At 34.3% G+C, this 24,210-nt stretch overlaps 1 non-coding gene and 1 pseudogene across 1 annotated transcript; one reads left to right on the top strand and one right to left on the bottom strand.

The window, feature by feature from the left end:
- Positions 1 to 1,105: 1,105 nt before the first annotated feature.
- On the bottom strand, positions 1,106 to 19,120 carry LOC112098052 (annotated as a pseudogene).
- Positions 7,981 to 8,089, top strand: LOC112098691. Its single transcript, XR_002905800.1, has one exon. It is a non-coding gene; the product is annotated as a small nucleolar RNA R71 (small nucleolar RNA).
- Positions 19,121 to 24,210: the final 5,090 nt, after the last annotated feature.

The raw sequence follows: 24,210 nt of genomic DNA, 5'->3' as shown, positions 1-24,210 counted from the left end.
GGGGTTTCATTAAAAGAAAACAACATTTTCTTTCTAAAACTCATTAGAAATTCTATCTTCAGGCAGTAGATTATTCAACCTTTTTTTTAAATTACATTTTTAACCCATGTAGCGAGCTTTAGACCAGTGACTCCCAGACCAGTTGACCTTAGGGCACTAGGTGTTAAAACACCCCTACGGACTTAATTACTCGAGTTTTTAATAAATAAGCAAACAATATATCTATAACCCATGTAGCGAGCTTTAGGCTAGTGACTCCCAGACCAGTTGACCTTAGGGCACTAGGTGTTAAAACGCCCCTACGGACTTAATTACTCGAGTTCTAGATATAACAAAATTAAACTCATTCATTTTTTTTTCTTTTTCTCTTTTTTTTCACCTCTTTTTTTTTTCTTTTTTGCAATATACATTTTCTACCACCTTAGATATTATCCCTAATAAATTAAAAGAACTAAATGCTGCAAAAATTTTAACTTACAACCCACTAGTATGTGTCATAGTGTGTGTGTGTGAAGAATGATTTAATAATACCTGTTAAATGAGTAAACTACAAAATAACTTTATAACTAAATGGAGGAGAGTTCACAAATTTGAGTAATTCAAAGAAAATGGAACAAAAACAACTTATTATGAATTTTAAAATCAAAATATAATACAATAAGACTATTAGGATGCGTCTCAAAAGTTGTGACTCTTTACACAGCCATCCTAGACACAAAAATTGTTGTTTTTGGTTTTTTTTGGGCTTTTTTTTAAAAAAAATAAACACACCTAGTTACAATTTACGTCAACTACCCTCCCCCCCCCCCAACCTAATCTAAACATAATTCATAATTTAAAAATATGCATGCAAAAAGGAAAAAAAAATTAAAAAAATAAAAGAAGAAATAGGAAAGATCACACCTGAACAAGCTGCTGAAGATGCATTTCTAGAGTCGCTACACCCCATATTCTGCCATCTTCGACAAAAGCATTACTAGGATTTGCAATATTCCACAATTGTCAACTATTTCCTCCCCCCAACCTGAACAAGACATTGTCCTCAATGACTTAAAGGAAAGAAGTAGAGTTTAGAAGACATAACCTCATAGCTCTGAGAAGATAGTTACAACCGAAGAGTTAAGTCCAGCTTGTACTTCTTACTAGGGCTAGGGTTACCATCATTAGTCGACCATTCCAATGCCAAGGTTTTAGGATCTGGCTCTGGTTTGTAAGCTTGTAAAAGATCAAGTAACTCATTAGCAGTAGAAGCACAAACAAAGAGATTGGAATAAAATGATTCTTAATTGCATGGTTAATGAATGTGAGCAACCCATCAAAAAAAATTATTAACATTTAGTAAACCGATGGGTTTTTTATGGATGTTTAAATGGGCCCAAGATGCAAATGTAATCAATGCCTCTAAAGTTGCAAGATCTCTTGGCAAGAAAATGAAAGCGTCAGCATGATTTAACATCTCAGTTATTCGTTCTTGCATACTTGAGACAACTAACTCTTCTCCAATTGGTACATCAAACGTGCATCCCAGAGGTTTTAAGGCTTGTGGAATGATACCTAGTACCTGGTTTCCTATAATAAAAACAGTTTCTGAGATAAGTTTTGATAACCTGCGGTCACCTCCTCCATATACAAGGTGAAGTTTCCTCTCAGCTATGGCACTACCAAGATCTACAGTTGCTTGAACGAACTCTTTGTATTTTCCATAATGAAATCCAAAGAGCACACAAATATTTTTGAATTGTCTACTCGAAGATGCTACCATTAGAATAATCTTCAAAAATAAGTTGTGAGTGGTTTGGAAAAAGAGCTCTTATTTAAAGATCTGAGTGACAGACAAAATAAGAAACAGTTGTAAATGGGTTGTTGTATTTGTCAAATGACGCGTAAAGCTCATGTCTCAATTATTAAAAAAAAAACAGTAAAAAGAAAAGCAAACATTGAAAAGAAAAAAAAAGTAAAAGAAAACAAATAATGATTAAATACAAAATCACACCATTAAATGCAATAATGTAAATGATAAAAGAACAATAAAGTAAAAGGATATTTACTGGTAGTTGTGATTGTGGCTCATATCTTCCTCTGGTTTTACATCCAGTAACGACTTGAACGCCCTTTATGGATCGAGGATAGGCTTCCCATCCAATTTTCTTATAAACTGGCAAACATGGTCTTTTTGAGTCAGATTCCCAAGACTAAATTGTGCACTTTCTTTTTGGAATAGTTTCCATAACCTGTGTATCTCATATTGCACATGTCCGCTTCGATGCGTCTCAAGAGATCGTAAGATATCATCCAACGATTCTTTACTCATGCCATCTTTAACGAATTTAATTTTATCTTCTTGATTATCAGAAACCATTCCTAAAGATTTACAAACTTCTAGTTTGCAACTAAGTTGTACACAATTATGACATTCTGAGCCAAGTCTTCTAGCTCTCCGTTTTTTAGCAAATGTGCTTTTACCAAAACCATGCATGTAAGAAATAAATGGATCAGGAAACTCACCAGCTAATCAGACTTTTGCTTCAATTAACCAACGAATATCAGAAGGAATTCCGTTGATCATTAACAAATGCAATCTTTCACAATGAGCTTTGTAAATTTTTTTGAGTGCATTTTGAGGGAGAGAAGCAAAACGATTATGCAATTTATGTTGTATTTCTTCCATGCTTGATTTTGAGATTTCAATTATTGTGGGAAACTGAGGATACCGACTTAAGAAGTCACGGAGTACCGTTATCTGCCATTTATACGGGAAAATAAATCAAAACACACCAAAATCAAATCTGCAAAATCAAATCAAACGTGAAAGTGAACAACAAAAAAGAAACACAATATGTACAAAGGAAAATGAACTTACATTCGTCCTCTCATTGAGTTAACCTCAAGCTCCAATTGAAATTCATATATGCCACGCTCTATTGCTCTGAGTTGTCTTTCTTGATCCTCAACGTAGGCCACTAATTCTGGTGGTTGTCGTTCCCAAATTGGATGTGATTTACAACTTTGTATCAATCTTCTCAAGTGAAATCTTATTCGCAAAAGTCTTTTAAGATGTGTGAACAGAATCTTCCTTATTGAGGTACTCATAATGTATGATGATGAAGAAAACACAATTATTAAACACACTTAAGTAAGAAACATCACAACGCGTATCATTCAAGACAGTCAAACAATTCAAACGGTAAAACAACAGTGAAAAGTTAAAACACTCATTAAAAACTTAATCAAGATTTTGTGGGTCACTCAAATTTATTTTAGTGCTTGGTTCACGTGGTTGGTATTCCAGATAGGGCTTTATTCTTTGTCCATTAACTTTAAATGTGACACTATTTTTTTTATTCTCAATTTCTACAGCCCCATGTGGATATACATTTTTTACAATAAATGGGCCACTCCACTTTGACTTTAACTTTCCTGAAAACAAATTAAGACGAGAATTATAAAGCAACACTTTTTGACCAATTTTAAATGTTTTTCGAAAAAAAAAATTTCATCATGAAAATTTTTTGTTCTTGCGTTAATAATTCTTGAAATTTCATATGCATCATTTCTTAATTCCTCAAGCTCATTCAATTGCAATTTTCGCACATTACCAGCATCATCCAAATTTGAATTAAAAGCTTTAACAGTCCAAAATGATTTATGCTCAAGTTTAACAGGTAAGTGACGAGGTTTACTATAAACTAGCCGATAGGGTGACATTCTTAAAGATGTTTTAAATGCAGTACAGTATGCCCAAAGTGCATCAGTCAATCGAAGAGACCAATCTTTGCGGTTTGGGTTAACTATTTTTTCTAAAATTTGTTTTATCTCCCTATTTGCTAATTCAACTTGACCATTTGTTTGAGGATAATAAGAGGTAGCAACTTTATGTGTAATTCCATATTTTTTCATTAAAGACTCAAATGACTTATTACAAAAATGCCTACCTCCATCACTAATAATGGCTCGAGGGATTCCAAATTGACTTAAAATGTTTTCTCTTAAAAATTTAATGACGGTTTTACTATCATTATTTCGACCAAACATTGCTTCAATCCATTTTGAGACATAATCAACTGCAACTAATATGTACACAAATCCAAAAGATGGTGGAAATTGACCCATGAAATTAATTCCCCAACAGTCAAATATTTCATTCTCAAGTATGGGATTTATGGGCATCATGTTTCTTTTACTAATTGATCCTAATTTTTGACAGTTTTCACAAGTTTTATGAAATTCATGTGTCTTTGAATATGGTAGGCCAATAAAATCCACATTGCAAATTTTTAGCCGTAGTTTTTCTTGAAGAAAAGTGTCCACTGCATGCTTCATAATGACAAAAATTAATGACATTACTTACCTCATTATCAGGAATACATCGTCAAAAAATCTGATCAGGGCAATATTTGAACAAGTAAGGATCATCCCAATAAAATTTTTTTACTTCAACCAAAAATTTCTTCTTCTCCTGAGTATTCCATTGCGAAGGCATTTTACCTGTAACAAGGAAATTAACAATGTTAGCATACCATGGTATGGAAGTAACAGATAATAAAAATTCATCAGGAAAGGAATCATTGATGGGTGTTATATCAGTGCAGATTTCATATGTGAGTCGTGATAAATGATCAGCAACGACATTTTCGGCATCCTTTTTATCTTTGATGGTGAGGTCAAATTCTTGAAGTAACAAAATCCAATGAATTAGTCTTGGTTTGGCATCCTGTTTAGTCATCAAATATCTCACAGCAGCGTGATCAATAAAAACAACAGTTTTAGAACCAAGCAAATATGAGCGAAATTTGTTTAATGCATACACCACAACAAGTAATTCTTTTTCAGTTGTAGAATAATTCATTTGAGTACTATCCAAAGTCTTACTCGCATAATGAATCACAAATGACTGACGATCCTTTTTTTGTCCTAAAACAGCACCAACAGTAAAGTCACTTGCATCACACATTAATTCAAAAGGTAAAGACCAATCAGGAGATTGCATAATAGGTGCATATGTCAAAAGATAAATTATTTTCTCAAAAGATTTTTGGTAATCATCAGTCCATTCAAGTGGTGCATCTTTTAATAAGAGGTTACAAAGTGGTTTAGATATGACACTAAAGTTTTTTATAAACCTCCTATAAAATCATGCATGCCCTAAAAAGGATCGCACATCTCTAATTGTTTTTTGTTGTGGCAATTTAGATATGACTTCAATTTTTGCTTTGTCAACTTCAATTCCTTTAAAAGATACAATATGACCCAAAACAATTCCAGAAGTAACCATGTAATGACATTTTTCCCAATTTAAAACGAGTTCTTTTTCAACACATCTTTTTAAAACGTTTTCCAAATTATCAAGGCAATCATCAAAAGAATTCTCAAACACTGTCAAATCATCCATAAAAGACCTCTAAACAATGTTCAATCATATCAGTGAAAATACTTAGCATACATCTTTGAAATATTGCAGGAGCATTACAAAGTACAAATGACATTCTTTTAAATGCAAATGTTCCAAAGGGACATGTAAATGTGGTTTTTTCTTGGTCTTCAAGTGCTATAGGAATTTGATAATAACCTGAATATTCATCTAAAAACCAGTAGTAGGGATGTCCAGCTACTCTTTCTAAGATTTGGTCAAGAAATGGTAATGGAAAATGATCTTTTCTAGTGGCTTCATTTAATTTCCTATAATCAATGCACATGCGCCAACTAGACGTAATTCGTGTTGGAATTAATTCGTCTTTTTCATTTCTAACTACAGTGATTCTAGATTTTTTAGGCACTACTTGTGTAGGACTTACCCACTTACTATCAGAGATAGGGTAGATAATTCCCGCATCAAGTAACTTAAGAACTTCTGTTTTTACTACTTCTTTCATGTGTGGGTTTAATCTTCTTTGAGGTTGTTGACATGTTTTAGCATTTTCTTCCAAATTGATTCTATGTGTGTAAATTAAAGGATTAATACCTTTAATGTCATTTAAAGTCCATCCAATTGCGTTTTTATGCTTTTTAAGAACATATAGTAACTTACCTTCTTGGTCGCTTAATAAGGTCGAAGAAATCACAACATGATAAGTTTGTTCTTCTCCAAGATAAGCATACTTCAATCCCTCTGGCAAAGGTTTAAATTCTAATTTAGGTGCTTCTTGTTGTTCAGTCTTTTCAATGATTCCAAGCTCCTCAAATTTTGGTTTCCCATAATCACTTTGCAAAGTCTGACAAGAATCAAATAACAAATTTATATTAGAAGTATCATGTTCAAGTTGTTTATTTGATTCAATCAAATTAACCAAACAAATATCACTAAGTTTAGAAAAACTCCATTTTTGAATATTCTCCTCTATACAAGATTCAAGCAATTCCTTTTGTTCATCAATTTCATCTTCATTCTCATTTTCCTCATTAGGTTGCCTACACATATTGAAAACATTCAATTCCAGAGTCATATTTCCAAATGAAAAATTCATTAAACCATTCCTACAATTAATCAAAGCATTAACAGTTGCTAAAAATGGTCGACCCAAAATTACAGGAATTGGTTTATAATTATTCACAACAGGTTCAGTTTCTAAAACAATAAAATCCACAGGGTATATAAATTTATCAACTTGTACTAAAACATCTTCTACTATTCCTTTTGGTATTTTAACTGATCTATCGGCAAGCAAAAGTATAGTTGAAGTTGGTTTTAACTCACCAAGATTAAGTTGAAAATAAACTAAATGTGGAATCAAATTAACACTAACGCCAAGGTCTAACAAAGCAAGCTCAATTTTGTGATCTCTAATAATACGAGAAATAGTAAGACAACCAGGATCTTTATATTTCAACTTATTATTAGTAGATAGAATGGTACTTACCTGTTCAGCCATGAAAGCACTCTTTTTTACCTTCAATTTCCTCTTAACAGTGCATAAGTCTTTTAAAAATTTGGCATATGAAGGTACCTGCTTGATTGCATCTAACAAAGTAATGTTAACTTTCACTTGCTTAAAGATTTCATAAATTTCAGAAGAGTTGTTTGATTTCCTTGGTTTATTCAATACATGCGGAAATGGTGGTTCATATGGCACATTAGTTATTTTTTCACTAGGTGTAAGTTTATCTAGTTCTTCCTTACCCTTTGAATTTTCATTTTCATAAGGTTCAGGAATAGGCCGATCAATAACCTTACCACTACGAAGAGTTATAACTGGCTTAACATAGTCCATGAGTGCATTTTGAATCTTAGGATTTGGTTGTGGTTGAGCTGGAAATTTTACTTTTTCTTGAATTGTGAGTGCATAAGCAATTTTAGCAAGAGTATATTTCAAATAAAAAAAGGTTTGTGCATTTTGATTGTTAATAACATCTTGCTTCCTAATGAATGAATGCATTGTATCTTCCAAATTTTTCCATGGTGGTGGAACATATGGTGCATAAGGCTGAGTATTTTGAAAATTTTGTGGAGGTGGTGCTTGTGAAAATTGTGCATTATTATTATTCCTCCAACTAAAATTTGGATGATTTCTTCAACCAGGATTATAAGTCTGTGAATATGGGTTTGGCTTGTTAAAAGTGTTGATGACATTAGTTTGATCATGCAAACATTCTTTAAGTGCAGGCAGGGTGGGGCAATCTTGAGTGAAATGATCATTAGAACTACAAACATCACATGCAATTTCTTGAACAGATTTTACTTGATCACTTTTTTTATTTTCCAAAGCTTCAACCTTCCTAACTAGGGATGCAAATTTTGCTTGTAAATCATGATCTTCCCTAAGGTTGTAGATTCCTCCACTAGATGGAGATGGCTGTGGTTTATTAGTTAATTCAAAAGTTCCAACAGTATCTCAATGTTGTGCATTTTCAGCTAGTTGGTCAAGGTAATCTAGTGCATCTTCAGGATTTTTATCTTTAAATTCACCATTACACATCATTTCTACAACTTGTCTAGTTTGTGGTATTAAGCCCTTGTAGAAATAAGTGACCAATCGCCAAGTTTCAAAACCATGGTGTGGACATATGTTTAGCAATTCTTTAAGCCTATCCCAACATTGGTATAATGTTTCTCCATTTTTTTGAGTGAAAAAAGTGATTTGCCTTTTAAAAGAATTTGTTCTATGAGGTGGAAAGAATTTTTTCAAAAATTTTTCTTGCATGTTATTTCAAGTTCTTATTGATCCAGATCTAAGGTTTTGTAGCCAAGTTTTAGCTTTATCTTTTAATGAAAAAGGAAAAAGCTTTAATCTAATTATGTTCATGCTACAATTTTGGTCTGTGTATGTATTACAAACTTCCTCGAAATCTCTTAGATGCAAATATGGATTTTCATATTCTAAACCATGAAATGTTGGTAAACGTTGGATAATACCTGGTTTGAAGTTAAATCGAGATGCTTCTTGAGGAAATACTATACACGACAGTGCTCCAGTTCTTGTTGGATTCATGTAGTCTCTCAAAGTTTTTGGTTGATTCTGATCATGTTGAGATTGATTGTCTCCCTGATCAATTAGAGGATTAAGTTGGCCTAAATTGTTTTCATCTTGGATCTCGTCCATGATTGGTGGTGGTGATTGAGATTTACGAATTAACCTGTCACTTGAAGTTCGAGACCAACGTCTCATACAATAATTATATCACAAAGATAACAAACAAATTAGTAACACAAAAAATAAATGAAAATTGTAAAAAGAAAAAATGATAATTAAATATGCAAATAATATGGGTGTACAAAAGAAAATTAATAACTTAAAATTAAATAACAATTTTGGTGGTTGAACCCACCAATTAAATTAACAAAAAAAAGTGAAATAATAAAATAACTTAAAATTAAATAACAACTTTGGTGGTTGAACCCACCAATAAAAAGAAAAAAATGCGAAATAAAAAAACTGAAATAAAGAAGTAGTAGTTAGTTTGTTAAAAATTAGTAGTTAGTTAGTTAAAAAAATTAGTAGTTAGTTTGCTTGGTCCAAATTAAGTCCAAATAAGTCCAAGTCTAATTATTGTGAGAAATTTCGTCTAGGGATCTTATTGCAAATTATTTATAATTTTATGTCCACACCGTAATTTTTAGAAGTTTAAAATTGAGTCATGTGGGATGAAAGTGAAGCTTCAGAAAGTTTTAGGGTCAGAATGTAATTATGAGAAGAATGAGCAAGAAACGAGAATTCTTGGGGTGAAACTAGAATTATGAAAGATGTGGGGGTACAAGAGAATTTAAGAAAAGAAAAGGGGGAAAATGAAAATTTACACAAAATAAATTAAAAATAAAAGGAAAAATAAAACAAAATAAATACTTGTCCCCGTCAACGGCGCTAAAAACTTGACACGACTTAAAAGTGTTTGATTTACTCTCAAGTATAAGAGTGCCTAGTTATAATATATCTCGGTGAGTCCGAGGTCGATCCACAGAGAAAATATTTAATTTGTTTATTTTATTTTATCTAAAATTTGAAAATAAAACTTAAATATAAACAGCTTAATTTAAATAAAACTATGAAATTGAATTAGTTAGGGTTGTGGATTCACTCTTAGTTGTAAATAAAACTTAATAAATTTTTTTTGCTATTTTTTTAGATTTATTGCCCAAAAGATTAATTATATAAATTATTATTATTTTCCCTTTAATTTTATGATGGATTAAGTATTCACTGTGCCGAAATTTAATTTGTCTACAATAAGTCAAAATATCATTTTACCATACCTTATATTAAGATAAAAAGAATTTATTGTGCAAAACTTCCTTGTTTGTCTACAATAAATCAAAATTTCATAATATAAAATATGTATAAAATTAAATAAAAAATAACTTAATTTATAAAATTAAAAATAGAATTTGATTAAATCATATTTATTTCCTAAGAGTTTCACCTTTCCCCTAACTATTATTATTCAGCTAAACATTTTTTTAATAAAGGAAATTACTAAAATTGAAAAACACATAATTAAAAATGGAATTTGAAAATTGAAATAAAACAAATTTATTGATTGAAAATAAATTACAAAGAGAGATAAGAAGAATAATTTGGGGGGAAAGAAAAGAAGAGAAGGTGTGGAGAGGTGTGTTCACCTCCCCCCCCCCCCCCTCTATTTATACTAATACATGGTAAATCCTCACCATACAAATAAAAAAATCTAATTACATCTTAACCTTACATTTGTCCCACTAATAATCCCACTAATAAAACATAAACCTAACTTATCAACTCAAGCATATCTAACACATTCCACTAACAATTATCATACATAACATGATAAAAACTTATAATTTTACAATTACCACATTTACCATGGTAAAAACGTAAAAATTTACAACAAAAGTCTTGGATCCTCCTCGACAATTACATAATTTCTCGGACTTCCGGAATCCAAATTTCACATCCATACATTTGTTCGGAGCCTCAAATTGCATAAAATTATTATTTTTACCTAATAAACACACAAAAATACATAAAATCAAATATTTAGAAAAATAATTAGAAATTCACAATATGTTACACAATTACAAATATAAATTACATTAATAAAACAAAATAACATTTTTATCCCTTAATAAACATGCAATTTTTAACACTAATCATATGCATTAGTGTGTACAAGGCCTAACATTTCACATGCAGTTGGTATAGTGAGCGGGTATATGCATAATCCTGGTAAAGGACATTGGCAAGCTGTGAAATAGATTCTATGGTACATTCAGAAGACCATGAACGTTGGTTTACTGTTTGAGAGAGATGATACAATTGGGTAAGGTGTGATCGGGTACATTGATTTTGATTATGCTGGTGATTTGGACAAACGATGGTCAACCACCGGATATGTATTTACTTTTGCTGGAGGGCCAATTAGTTGGAAGTCTACACTACAGTCTACAGTTGCACTGTCGACCACAGAAGCCGAGTACATGGCAATTATAGAGGTTGTTAAAGAGGCTATTTGGTTACAAGGCTTATGTTGTGCAAATTTTAATGTACTCGCAAGCGCACGAATCTATTGTAGTATAGATCAATGGTGACGAGTGTCGATCCCACGAGGAGGTGGATTTTAATTGTGTATAGAATTAATTTTGTAAATGGGTGGTTGGATTTGTGGTGGAAATGATTTGGAATATGCTAAAACTTAAATTAAAATGGCGAGAATAAATTCTAAAATTGGAATTGAATTGACGAGAATAAATTGAAGAGAATTATATTGAAATGACGTACTTGGGTATCTGGATCCGTATCAACATGCATCATGGGCTAAATAATCCTTATTAATACCAATTAAATCATGAGGGGGGAATCCACACCTCATGAACCACGCTCTAATCAATATGGTGCTAAGGGCTTATCGTGCCAAATAATAATAACCTTATACTAGAGAGCCGGTGTAACCAAGGCGGTATCTAGACAAGATCAGTATTATTTGTCGACGATAAGTCAAATCATCCACAAAAACTAGAGGGGAAAAGAAAATAAATTTACCAAATAAAGCTCATGACACATGTTGAGACTTCACCTTCAACCCAAGCTTGAAAGGAAATTAGCTACTCATAATTAAACTAGGGGCAAAATGGGAATTCATTAAAATACAAAGAAAATACAAGATGGAGAAGGAATTACAGAAAATGGATCCCAAAAATGGATTCAGAGATATCAAATTAGGGGGGGAGGCCCCCTTTTTATAGATACATGGAGTAAATCATGGCCATCGGATTAAAAACAGTTTGGACGCTCAGGATTGCGCCACGTCAGTCAACAGTCCACGGTTTGACCACGCGGATGAACAGTAACACAGTTTGACTCGGATGAACAGTAATGCGGTTTGACTCGGATGAACAGTAACGCGGTTTGGTTGAAAATAATCCTGTGTGATGCATGTACCGTACGCGAGATTTTTCATCCACTGATATGCTGCCACGTCACCATCAACAGTACATAAGAATTTTAGCCCAACAGGATCGTGACACCTCATCAGTCAATGCCACATCATCGGTCAATGCCACATCATCGATCCGTCTATGTGAACAGTGTTGTGAACAGTAACGTATACAGTACCGTACACGTGAATAGTACCGTACATGTGAATAGTGCCATTTTTCCTTTTATGCCCCTCCTAAGGTTTTCGACCGTCCTAAGTTCAAAAGTGATGTCCGTTTTGCCGTTTAATCTCTCCTTTATTGTGAAATGACTATAATGCCCCTAAAATACATAAAATACTTAATTAAAATAACACACGCGTAATTACTTCACAAGAAGGTTAAATACATAAAAGTAAGAGTTGTTAGTAAGACTTGAAATGTAAATGATGGTTTTCTCCTTTATAAATATGCATTTTCTATCACTCAACACACCCCCCAACCAGCTTATTGCTAGTCCCTAGCAAATAAAGCGAAAACAAAATTTAAATTCAAAATGATTTTTTTTTTTTTTTTTAGAAACACTCGTGTTTATTCAATCAGATTAATGATAGCAATCAAATAAAAGTATAAGCATTATCTCCAGTCTAAAGCAACATCACACCCACATCAACCATCCACATGAATTAGCCCAGTAGACTTTGTTATAACTACTTTCAAGAATGACATGTCAAACCCCAAAATCTCACTGGAAGTAGTGACACTCTCACAAAGAAATTAAAACCCAATAAACATAGTCACTCCAATGAATGGTAATTGAGAGAGAAAATAATAAAGAAATGATATCACATGCTCTCACCAAGATGAAATAAATATGCCATCAGCTTAGAAATAATACGATCTCAAGTCAAATAAAATGTTAGTCAACCCACTTCATTTATTTATTTATTTATTTTTTATGCATCACTACATCTTTTTAGCCCATATAACTAGCTTCTACTTCAAACTATAGTTCCCTAAAATCAAGAAGGACTTTTATTAGGACGTAACGTAGGCTAGAGATATGGCTAACAAAGAAAGGAAATAAGGAAAACAAAGTGTATGTTTGAGAAAAATGCAGAAATTTTTTTTTTTTTTTTTTAAAGTTGTAAGGTGTATTTCACCTATTATTGTTATTTTTATTCTTTTGAAACAACAACTTTTGTTTTTTTTTTGTTTTTTTTTTGGCTTTTTTTTTTTTTTTGCTTTTATTTGGCATAACTTCACTGAACAATATAATTATTTACATTTTCTCAAACATAAATAGGTGATGGAACTTATAAGACATCGGGTAATACTCCAAATCGGAGTGGGTCAAGATGATAAGTTGACAAAGAAAAGGTTTTTTTTTTTTTTTTTAAAGGCTCAAAAGGGGTAACTATGGATATTTAATAAAAGGGATGGCTAGAAAGGCTCAAACGGATCAAAGATGGTCTTTCCATCGTCTTTTAGGGCTCTAAATAATCATCCATATCTACTAGTTAGATGGGCCTCCTAATGTAGCAACACACATTTTTTTCTTTTTTTTTTTTTTTTAATTTTACCATTTTTTTTTAAGGGTTAACTCAAAAGAAATCTAGAGATCGTTTATAAAATAATAAACTGCTAAGCTGTATAGAGAATGGGCAAAAGGGTTACTCTCCAAGAAAATGATAGGCTCAACAACTCACTTGGCACTTATTTATGACATGTTCATTCCTTCAAGCAACTCATATTTGTCTTTGACATCAACATGTAAAGTAGCAAACATAGCGTAACATCACTTAAGACCAAAGATAATACAAATACTAAAATTTGAAATTAATCATGTCATCCAATGTTAAAACAAATAACACAATTTTTTTTTTAAACAACATTCTACCCCCCAACCTATTCTAAACATGAAAGGAAAATATGCATGCAGAAATGTGAAAATGATGTAGAAAAATTAATTAGAAAAAGAAAAAAAAAATTTTTTAACTAAGAAGATGCGTTTCTAGAGGCACTACACTCCATATTCAGCCATCTTCGACTCAAAAATTTGAAAATATATATTTATAAAGGAGAAAGAGGAAGAAAACGGTTTTTTTTTTTTTTTAAAACGATGAAGATGCGTTTCTAGAGTAACTACACTCCATATTCAGCCATCTTCAACACAAAACGTTAGCAACAGTTAGTTTCTACAACAAAAAATCAGTAAAAACTTAACCAAGATTCCACAATTGTCGACTATTCCCTCCCCCCAACCAGAACGAAACATTGTCCTCAATGTTTTAAAAGAAAGAAGTAGAGTTTAGAAGACATCACCTGGGTGGTGCAACACAGAAGAAAATATTTACAGGCGGAGAGTTAAATCTAATTTGTACTTCTTACTGCGGTTACTGTTACCATCATTATTTGGTCGCTCCAACACAACGGTCCAGGGGTCTGGCTCCGGTTTATAAGCTTGTAACATATCAAGTAGCTCATTAGCAATGTGAGCACAAATAAAGAGTTTTTTCACATTAGAATGAATGAAATAGTTTTTTATTGCATGGTTAAGAAATGCGATAAAGCCATCATAAAAGTTATTGACATTTAACAAACCGATGGGTTTCTGGTGAATGTGTAGATGGGCCCAAGATGCTAGTGTCATAAGTGCCTCTAGTGTTGCAAGATCTCCTGGAAGGAAAATAAAAGCATCAGCATGATTAAGCATTTCAGTTATTCTTTCTTGCATACCTGAGACGACTAACTCTTCTCCAGTTGATGAGTCAGACGAACTGCCCAATGGTTTTAGGACTCTTGGGATGATGCCTAACACTTGACTTCCTCTGATAAAAGCTGCTTCTGAGACCATTTTTGATAACCCTCGGTTACCTCCTCCATACACCAAGTGTAATTTTCTCGCTGCTATGCTTCGACCAAGATCTATAGCTGCCTCAACGAACTCTTTATGTTTGCCATAGGTAAATCCAGAAAGCACACAAATGTTCTTGAATTGTCTATTGGGAGTAGCTGCCATTGTGATAGTTCTCAAAAACAATTTGTGAGTGCTTGACAAAAGATAAATCATATTTAAGAATATTGGTGACAGTGGATCACAGCTGTGAATGAGGTAACATGTCAGTGTCAAATAACGCGTAAAGCACGTGGCTCGCGAGTCAAAAAGGAAACAGTAAAAAGGGAAAAGCAAACAGTAACAAAATTATTAAAGACAATAATGCAAACAATAAAACAACAGTGAAATGAAATAAAATAACAGTAAAGTAAAAGGATATTTACACGTAGTTGCGACTGTGGCTCACATCTTCCTCTGGTTTTACGTCCAGAAACGGCTTGAACGCCCTCTATGGGTCGAGGATCGGCTTCCCATCCAGTTTTCTTATAAACTGACAAACAGGGTCGTTTATAGTCAGATTCCCGAGACTATATCGTGCATGCTCTTTCTGGAATAATGGCCATAACCGGAGAATCGCTCCTTGCACATATCCACTAGGATGCGTTTCAAGAGACAAAAGGATATCATCCAATGACTCCTTATTCAAGCCATCCCTAATGAATTGAATCTTATCTTCCCTGTTATCAGACACCATTCCTAAAGAACATGGGTTTCTATCGCAACTCATTCTGGCACACTTATGACAAGCAACAGAAATTCTTCGAGCTCGTCGTTTTCTTGCATAATTTCCTTTACCACAACCAGGCATGAATGCAATAAATTTTGGAGGTAACTCACCTGCCGATCGTACTTTAGCCTCGATTAACCAACGGATGTCAGCAGGTATGTTATTCTTCATGAGTAATCGCATGTGTACGGATCGAGCTTTATAGATCGTAAGGAGGGCATTCTGAGGAAGTGAAGGGAATTGCTTGTGAAGCTTCGCTAGAATCTCGTTTCTGTCCATACTTTCGCCTCAGAATGTCAGTTATTGTGGGAAACTGAAGTTAACCGACTTGATTGTCACGGAGTACCGTTATCCGCCACTTCACCGGGGTAACAAACTAAAGCACACAAACAGAAAAACAAATCAAAACACACAAAGAAAATTAAAATCATCCTCTTATTGAATTTACCTCAAGCTCCGACTGGATGTCGTAAACACTTCTCTCAACATCTCGGAGTTGGCTTTCTAGATTCTCAACATAGGCTACTAACTCTGGTGGTTGTAGAGCCCAGATGCGTTGTGTTTTACAAAATTGAATCTGCTTTTTGAGATGAGTTTTGACACGTTGAAGTGGTTTAAGAATGTTCAGGAGGAACGGTCTAAGTATGGTACTCATGATTAAAAATGATAAAAGAAAACTTAACAGTTAAACAAACACACTTATGCAAAAATAATTTCAATTAGTAGAAGAATAATATAAAGAAAGAAAAAAATCAATTCAAATTGGTGGGTCACTCAAATTTATTTCGGTGTCTTCTCCATGTGGTTGGTACTCTAGATATGGCTTTAATCTTTGACCATTAACTTTAAACGTGACACCGTTCTTTGGGTCTTTAATTTCAATTGCCCCATGTGGAAAAATAGTATGAACAATAAATGGACCAGACCATCGAGAGTGTAACTTACCTGGGAATAGGTGCAAGCAAGAATTGAATAAAAGCACTTTCTGACCTGGAGTGAAAGATTTTCTCATAATGTGCTTGTCATGAAAGACTTTCATTCGTTGCTTGTAAATTTTGGCATTTTCGTATGCATCATTGCGAATTTCTTCAAGTTCTGCCAGTTGTAATCTTCTTTCTGAGCTGGCTTGCTGCATGTCAAAGTTGAATTTCTTGATGGCCCAATATGCACGATGCTCGAGTTCCACAGGTAGGTGGCAAGCTTTTCCATACACTAGCCTGTAGGGTGACATCCCAATCGGGGTCTTGAAAGCCGTTCTATATGCCCATAATGCATCACTAAGTCTTAATGACCAATCTTTTCTGTCTGGCCTCACCGTCTTTTCTAATATGTGCTTTATTTCTTGATTGGAGATTTCAACTTGGCCACTGGTTTGCGGATGATATGGGGTTGCCACTTTGTGAGTGATTGAATACTTTGTCAAAAGTGCTTTAAATGCTTTGTTACAAAAGTGGGCACCACCATCACTGATTATCGCTCGAGGGAATCCAAAGCGTGAAACAATGTTGCTTTTCAAAAATCCTATCACCACTTTGTGATCATTGGTTCTGCATGGAATTGCTTCCACCCATTTCGATACGTAGTCAACACCAACCAATATGTATTGATGGCCAAAAGAAAGGGGAAAGGGTCCCATGAAGTCGATACCCCATACGTCAAAAATCTCAACCACTAAAATTGGATTTAGTGGCATCATGTTCCTTCGTGTAATGCTCCCCATTCGTTGACACCTATCACATGAAGAACAGAAAGTGTAAGCATCTCGAAATATAGTTGGCCAATAGAAACCACATTGTAAAACTTTAGTCGTTGTTTTCTTAGCACTGAAATGGCCTCCACAAGCTTGTTCATGGCAGAATGAAAGGATATTCTGAATTTCACTTTCTGGGACACATCGTCTAACAATTTGGTCTGCACAATACTTGAACAAATACGGGTCATCCCAAAAGAAATTCTTTATCTCTGCAAAGAATTTAGCCTTGTCTTGCTTGGTCCAATGCTCTGGAAATTTACCTGTAACAAGATAATTAACTACATCAGCATACCAAGGTAATACTTCCACATTCATCAATTGTTCATCTGGGAATGACTCATTTAATGGTAATGGCTCTGTAATTGTGTCAAAATGGAGACGAGAGAGATGGTCCGCCATAACATTTTCTGTGCCTTTCTTATCTTTAAATTCCAAGTCAAATTCCTGCAAAAGTAACACCCAACGAATTAGTCTAGCTTTTGCATCTTTCTTTGTGAGAAGATATTTAAGAGCAGCATGATCTGTGAATATAATTATTTTACAACCAATGAGATAAGATCGAAATTTTTCTAATGCAAACACTACTGCTAGCATTTCTTTTTCAGTAGTTGAATAGTTCAACTGTGCATCATTCAATGTCATACTAGCATAGTAAATAACATGGGGAATTCGATCAACTCTTTGTCCTAATACTGCTCCTACGGCATAATCAGATGCATCACACATGAGCTCAAATGGTAAGCTCCAGTTTGGGGCCTGAATGATGGGTGATGATGTCAACAATTGCTTTAATTTTTCAAAAGCCATAAGACATGAATCATTAAAGATAAAAGGTACATCCTTAGCAAGTAAATTGCATAAGGGTCTAGAAACTTTGCTAAAATCTTTAATGAAACGTCTATAGAAACCAGCATGCCCAAGGAAAGATCTTACTTCTCTGACTGTTTTAGGTGGAGGAAGATTAGAAATGAGATCCACCTTGGCTTTGTCAACCTCAATACCTTTGCTCGAAATGATGTGACCGAGAACAATACCTTGTTTTACCATAAAATGACACTTCTCCCAATTCAAGACTAAGTTCTTCTCGGTACATCTCTGCATAACTAGCGTTAAATGATGTAAACATTGATCAAACGAGTCACCAAAGACAGAAAAATCATCCATAAAGACTTCAAGGAATCGTTCAACCATATCAGAAAAAATGCTCAACATGCATCATTGGAATGTAGCAGGTGCATTACATAATCCAAATGACATTCTCCTATATGCAAAAGTGCCAAAAGGGCAAGTGAAAGTAGTTTTCTCCTGATCTTTTGGTGCTATGGGAATCTGATTATATCCTGAGTAGCCATCTAGAAAGCAATAAAATTCATGGCCTGCTAATCTATCAAGCATTTGATCAATAAATGGTAAAGGAAAATGGTCTTTACGTGTGATAGAATTCAACTTTCTATAATCAATGCATACACGCCATCCTGTAGTTACTCTAGTTGGTATCAATTCATTATCATCATTGGTAACTACTGTGACTCCTGACTTTTTGGGGACAACTTGTACAGGACTGACCCATGAACTATCAGAAATTGGGTAAATGATACCTGCGTCTAATAGCTTAAGGACTTCTGTTCTAACAACTTCTTTCATATTAGGATTTAACCGACGTTGCATTTCCCTAGTAGATTTAGCATTTTCATCAAGGTGAATGTAATGCATGCAGTCTACTGGATTTATACCTTTGATGTCTGCTATGGTCCATCCTAATGCCCCTTTGTGCTCTTTCAAAACATCCAACAACTTACCTTTTTGTTCGTCATTAAGGGATGATGAGATGATTACCGGTAGAGTACTTTCTTCCCCCAAAAATGCATATTCCAATGTGTTGGGTAATGGTTTGAGCTCGAGTTTCGGTGGTGATTCTGATGATGGGATGAGTTTCTTCTCTGATGATGGGATGAGTTTCTTCTCTGATGGTGCTAGTTGTTCAACTCTTAACTTCCATTTATTAGTGTCCATGGATGGTGCTGAGTCAAGCAGGGCGTTGACCTCATCGACCGATCTGTCAATATCAAAATCCAAACCAAAGTGAGTTAAACATGTTTGTAAAGGATCATCACTAAGGTTTGAAAGAAAAGTGTCATCAACTAATGCTTCAATTAAATCCACATCAACAACTTCATCACCTGCATTATGAGGTTGTTTGACAATGTTAAAAATGTTTAGCTCCATAGTCATGTTGCCGAAGGACAACTGCATATTTCCAGTCCTGCATTGAATGTGAGCATCCGCAGTTGCCAAGAAAGGTCGGCCTAGAATAATAGGGATGTGCTTCCTTGAATCCTGTATTGGTTGAGTGTCAATTACAATGAAATCAACAGGAAAATAAAACTTGTCTACCTGGATAAGCACGTCCTCCACAATACCACGAGGTATTTTTGTGGACCGATCTGCAAGTTGTAACACCACTGGAGTTAGGTGTAATTCTCCAAGTCCAAGTTTCAAAAATACTGAGTAAGGCAATAGATTTACACTAGCTCCTAAATCCAACAAAGCATTCTCAATTGTGTGGTTCCCTATACTACATGAGATAGTGGGGGAGCCTGGGTCTTTGCATTTTAGAGGAATTTTATGTTGGAGTATAGAACTAACATTTTCTGTTAAAAAGGCCTTCTTTTGAACATGCATATTTCTCTTTTTAGTACAAAGGTCTTTAAGAAACTTGGCATAAGATGGAACTTGTTTAATAGCATCAAGCAAAGGGATGTTAACACTTACCTGTTTGAAGATTTCGAGAATCTCACCTGTGGATTTTCCCTTCTTTCCTTTAGCTAATCTCTGAGGAAATGGAGCTTTAAGAACATATTCTCGTGAGTTGGTTTCTTCTTTTTCCTCCGGTGATGATTCCTCAACATTCACAGGTACAATTTGATTTTCTTTGGTCACCGGCATCTCCACTTTGTTGTCGACTTCTTTTCCTTTTCGCAAGGTCATGACTGCTTTGACCTCTCCATGCTGCTGTGGTGAACTAGTACTTGCTTCATGTACTCCTTTAGGATTAGGCACTGGTTGACTTGGAAATTTACCTTTCTCAACAGTCATTGCCAAGGTCTGAACTGAAGAAGCAAGTTGTCCTACCATCTTCTCAAGGCTTGAAACTGATTGGGCTTGTGAATTGAAGCCTGCTCTCAACTCATTTCGTAGTCCATCAATGGTGCGATTCTGTTGCTCAATCGTGGAGTGAGTAACATTCTTGAAATTCTGGAATGCATCCTCCCATGGTCTGGGTTGAGAGTAGTTCTGGTTCTGATTGTATGTTCTAAATGGAGGCTGAGAGGCTTGAGGATTTTGAGGAATTTGTTGCATTGGTGGAGCTGGAGCTGCTGGTCCATTCTGTTGGAATCCTTGAGACCATGAAAAATTGGGGTGGTCTCTCCATCCAGGGTTATATATGTTGGAGTATGGGTTGTAATTAGATGGCTTTCTCATTACACCTATGGCATTGGCTTGATCTGAGTATGAGTCATGGTCATGTGGCTCTGTTGATTTAGCAGTCGATAACGATGCTATTTGTCGAGCAAGACCTTCAACCATCTCCTTGACTTCTTTGATTCTCGAAGTTGACTCGCCAATTTGAACCTCATTTACTCCCTTAATTCTTTTGGTATTCCTGAGTGATCGACTCCGTTGTTGGGAATTATCCGCTTGTCGCTGAAAGAATTCCCAAATCTCTGATGCGCTTTTTGACATTAGCTCTCCTCCACTTGTTGCCATTAGCCATTCTTGCACATTCGGCAATAATCCCTCCAAAAAGTATTGGCATTGGTGCCATTTTTCGTACCCATGATGTGGACACTTCAAGAGTAGCCCATTGAATCGTTCCCATGTTTCGAAAAACTGCTCGTCCTCTCTTTGGGTAAACTCCGAGATTTCCCTGCGAATAGCGTTGGTTTTATGAACTGGGAAATATTTATTCAGAAATTTCGTTACCATTTGTTCCCATGATGAAATGTTGTTAGCAGGCAAAGTATTTAACCATGAACGAGCTCTATCCTTTAAAGAAAATGGGAATAATCTGAGTTTAACATCATCGTCTGAAAAATTTTCATATTTAAAAGTTTGACAAATGGCATGAAAATCATTCAGATGATTATATGGGTCCTCATTTTCTAGGCCATAAAATGTTGGGAGACAATTTAGCACACTAGGTTTTAATTCAAAACTCCTAGCAGCTACATTTGGGTATCTTATACATGATGTGCTCAAATTAGCTAAGGGACTAAAATAGTCCTTAAATGGCCTCTCCTGTGGTGCTTGTAAATCCATTCCAAATTTATTTTTAACGTTCTTGTGTGTGCGAAGTGTTTTCTCAAGTTCAAGGTCTATAGGTTCAAGATTAGGTAATAATGACCTACGACCATGCATGCAAAGCAAATAAAATAAAAATAAAGATGGGAACAAAACAAATAAAAATAAAGAAGAGGGAGAAATTACGATACTAACCTTATTGCGCTATTACAACCTTTCTATAAAAATACACAAAAACAAATACGTGAAATAAATTAACTAAAAATTAAATTAATAAAATAAACAAAAATTACAAAGAAAAAAATAAATTGAAAATTAAATTACAGAATTTTAAAGAAGAGAAAAAGAAAAGAAATACTAACCTTTAAATGTAGATTTACTTTTTTTTTTCTTTTTTTTTAAATAATTAAAAAAAATACAAGAAAACAAATAAAAGAAATTATTCACAAAAATTAATTCTATGAATTAAAATTACTTACCTCCCCGGCAACGGCGCCAAAAACTTGTTGTGCAAATTTTAATGTACTCGCAAGCGCACGAATCTATTGTAGTATAGATCAATGGTGACGAGTGTCGATCCCACGAGGAGGTGGATTTTAATTGTGTATAGAATTAATTTTGTAAATGGGTGGTTGGATTTGTGGTGGAAATGATTTGGAATATGCTAAAACTTAAATTAAAATGGCGAGAATAAATTCTAAAATTGGAATTGAATTGACGAGAATAAATTGAAGAGAATTATATTGAAATGACGTACTTGGGTATCTGGATCCGTATCAACATGCATCATGGACTAAATAATCCTTATTAATACCAATTAAATCATGAGGGGGGAATCCACACCTCATGAACCACGCTCTAATCAATATGGTGCTAAGGGCTTATCGTGCCAAATAATAATAACCTTATACTAGAGAGCCGGTGTAACCAAGGCGGTATCTAGACAAGATCAGTATTATTTGTCGACGATAAGTCAAATCATCCACAAAAACTAGAGGGGAAAAGAAAATAAATTTACCAAATAAAGCCCATGACACATGTTGAGACTTCACCTTCAACCCAAGCTTGAAAGGAAATTAGCTACTCATAATTAAACTAGGGGCAAAATGGGAATTCATTAAAATACAAAGAAAATACAAGATGGAGAAGGAATTACAGAAAATGGATCCCAAAAATGGATTCAGAGATATCAAATTAGGGGGGGAGGCCCCCTTTTTATAGATACATGGAGTAAATCATGGCCATCGGATTAAAAACAGTTTGGACGCTCAGGATTGCGCCACGTCAGTCAACAGTCCACGGTTTGACCACGCGGATGAACAGTAACACAGTTTGACTCGGATGAACAGTAATGCGGTTTGACTCGGATGAACAGTAACGCGGTTTGGTTGAAAATAATCCTGTGTGATGCATGTACCGTACGCGAGATTTTTCATCCACTGATATGCTGCCACGTCACCATCAACAGTACATAAGAATTTTAGCCCAACAGGATCGTGACACCTCATCAGTCAATGCCACATCATCGGTCAATGCCACGTCATCGATCCGTCTATGTGAACAGTGTTGTGAACAGTAACGTATACAGTACCGTACACGTGAATAGTACCGTACATGTGAATAGTGCCATTTTTCCTTTTATGCCCCTCCTAAGGTTTTCGACCGTCCTGAGTTCAAAAGTGATGTCCGTTTTGCCGTTTAATCTCTCCTTTATTGTGAAATGACTATAATGCCCCTAAAATACATAAAATACTTAATTAAAATAACACACGCGTAATTACTTCACAAGAAGGTTAAATACATAAAAGTAAGAGTTGTTAGTAAGACTTGAAATGTAAATGATGGTTTTCTCCTTTATAAATATGCATTTTCTAACACTCAACAGCTTACTTGAAAACTTAGGGGTGGCACATGAGCACATTAATGTGAATTGCGACAATTAAAGTGCTATTCATTTAACAAAAAATCAAATTTATCATGTGTGTACGAACCATAACGACGTACGATTTTACTTTTTGCAGGAAATTGTTGATGAGGGAAAGATTCTTCTTCAGAAAATCAAGACTGCAGAGAATCCAGCAGATATGTTGACTAAGGTGGTGACGGCGATCAAGTTTGAACATTGTCTAAACTTGATCAATATCTTACAAATTTGAAAATAGTCAGCTCAGATTTACAAAATCTTCGACGAGGTGAAGAATTGTTGAAAAGTCAAGCATGCTTCCCTCAAGTAGATTTCTTTTTTAATGTTCTGATTTAATTTTTCTTTAATCCAGATTATACCTAAAACAACAAAATATAAAAATTAAGATAAAAATTAACGTAATAGAATATAACTTGACATGAATTAAATCAGGGAAAAATTAAATTAATATATAAATTATTAGCACATCGCTAAGATCATAAAATATTATGATTTTCACATCATCATAATTGAGAAAAGACATCTTAATCCATTGCAATTTTCTTAATCAGGTTTCACTGCAAGAATTAAAGATTTAGCAAAATTGATCTCTCTCTCTCTTGACTCCTTTAGAGTGACTCACTTTTCTAATGGATAGAAAAATAACGTGATACATATATAGACGTGGGTGGAGGGAGGATCAATTTCAATAAAACTCTTATTTCCATTTTTATCATGGGTAGTTAGGCTTTTCCAATTGACCAATAAGATTTTAGCCTATTATTTAAATCTCAATTATAACCCATTC

This window comes from Citrus clementina, unplaced genomic scaffold (genome assembly GCF_000493195.1).
Source record: "Citrus clementina cultivar Clemenules unplaced genomic scaffold, Citrus_clementina_v1.0 scaffold_5, whole genome shotgun sequence".
Classification (NCBI taxonomy): Eukaryota; Viridiplantae; Streptophyta; class Magnoliopsida; order Sapindales; family Rutaceae; genus Citrus; species Citrus x clementina.
Note: the sequence above shows the minus strand (reverse complement) of the source record. Positions and strands in the feature narration are given on the sequence as shown.